Raw genomic sequence first — 2198 nt, forward strand, 5'->3', positions numbered from 1 at the left:
CATATAAATACTCACAATATTTGAGTTTTTGTGACTGGCTTCTTTGACTTAACATAATGGCTTTAATATTTATTCCTACAGTAGCATGTGGAAGGATGTACACTGTATCCGTTCATTTATTAATGGACACTTGGGTTGCTTCTACTTCATTATGAATAATGCTGTTATTGGGTTTTCATGTACTAAAAACAGAAAATATAAGAATGAAACATGCCAGCTGACACCCAAGGTAAAGAGAATGAAGCTGTCAGCATTTTAAAATCTGGTATGATTTCTATTCTTATGAAAAAACACTCTCTATGGAATTTTAGAACTTAGGGATTTAAGCTGTTTCCATGTACTAAAATCATTAGCTTCACATAATGTTCATGAATTTAGTATTCTGGCACTAGGTATCGTAATATACAAGTGCTAAGCTCAACCGATAGCTTGATGTTTTTAAGTGTCAGCATCTCTCTTTTAATGAACACTTCATTCAGAGTTCCTCAAATTAATCAGGATGTCACAAATTTGAGTTGGTTACAAAAGAGCAGTACAGCCAACTTTACACATGGACTGAGATAAAACTAGATGCTTTTCCTGAAAGGAGAAGTCAGCCCTCCCAAACCTGCTCCCACTTTATCTATGATCTCTAAATAAAACTGACCCTCCACACCAAAAAATTAAAAATTCTGAGAAATACATAAGATATAGTTCAGATGATAGTGAACAGGAAAAAAAGAGAAAGAAAGAAAAATACAACCAGACGTAAGTATAGGAAGAAGCCACTGAATGGTGATATTAATTTTTGTAATAGAGCTCAGGAAAAGAAAATGCAGACATCACAGGCCTGGTAGTGGAGATATTTTCAGTTTTTGGAAATGTCCTCTAAGTCCATAACTGTGATTTCTGCTGCCTAACCTCTAACCACCTTGGTTTCTGAGTTTTTACTAAGCCATGTGGCCTGGCCTGGTCTTCCACTAATTCTAGGAAACCCTCAAATCCTTCCAAAAAATTCTCTAGTAAATAAAACATGAGTTTATGAAGATTTGCAGTAGCTAATAAAGAGGAGAAAATCAAAGATATTATTTTAAATTTTCCCTAACTTCAAGAAAGATTGGGAATTTTGATCAAAAAGGCTAAATAAATGTTGAACCTGATTAATAGAAAAAATTCATGTATACACCTTCATACATGTGGCTGAAAATTCTGAACTCTGAGGATAAGGCAAAATTAATACAGGTTTCCAAATGATAAAACAGAATACTACCTCTAAAAGGACAACAATTGAGTTGATAGACAGTATACATATTATAGTAATATAAGTAACTCATTTTCGAGAACAGTAGCTGCAAGTTACAATAAAAAAGTAAATATATATATCATAAACATAATATATGTCTTCATTGAGGGAATACAAACAAAAATAACACTCACATAGGTACATACTAACAAGTTTGTAGCCACTAAGAGGCAAGCAAATGCAATTAATCAGACTGTAAATTGGTACAAATATTTTTGGTTGGCAATATTATCACATTTTAAATGTATACTTTCACTCAGCAATTCTGTACATATGTGTTTGCGCATGTCTGTGTGTGGTACTGGCAAAACAAATCAATCATCAAACTAGAAAGAACATTAATGGTCATTGATGGCACTGATTGGTAATTTTTTTTCTTTTTACTTTTTTTTTTTTTTTGGTAGGACTGGGGTTTGAACTCTTGGCTTTATGCTTGCCAAGCAGGTGCTTGGGCCATACCTACAATCCATTTTGCTCTGGTTATTTAGGAGATGGGGTCTCATGAACTATTTGCCTGGGCTGGCCTCAAACTGTGATCCTCCTGATCTCAGCCTCTGAAGTAGCTAGGCTTCTAGGCATGAGCCATTGATGTCTGACTGGTTGGTAAATTTTAGTAATACACACAATTGACTCTGACAGGCCTGCAGTCGGCCTTGTGAACACCTTTGCAGGCATTTAGGTGTGGGTGACAAAGGATGGGGGAGTAAGGAGGGTTTTTTATTTGACAGTTTCACTAGCTTCACCAGAACATGTCTGCTATACTTTGAATTTTTTTGTCCCTTCCAAAACTCATGTTGAAACTTAATCCACAATAGAAGTGTTTGGTGGTGGGTCCTAACGGGAGGTATTTAGTTCGTGAGGGCTCCACTCTCATAAATGGATTAATGCTGATATAAAAAAAGTCTTGTAAGAATGA

Source organism: Castor canadensis, chromosome 5 (assembly GCF_047511655.1).
Source record: "Castor canadensis chromosome 5, mCasCan1.hap1v2, whole genome shotgun sequence".
NCBI classification, from domain to species: domain Eukaryota; kingdom Metazoa; phylum Chordata; class Mammalia; order Rodentia; family Castoridae; genus Castor; species Castor canadensis.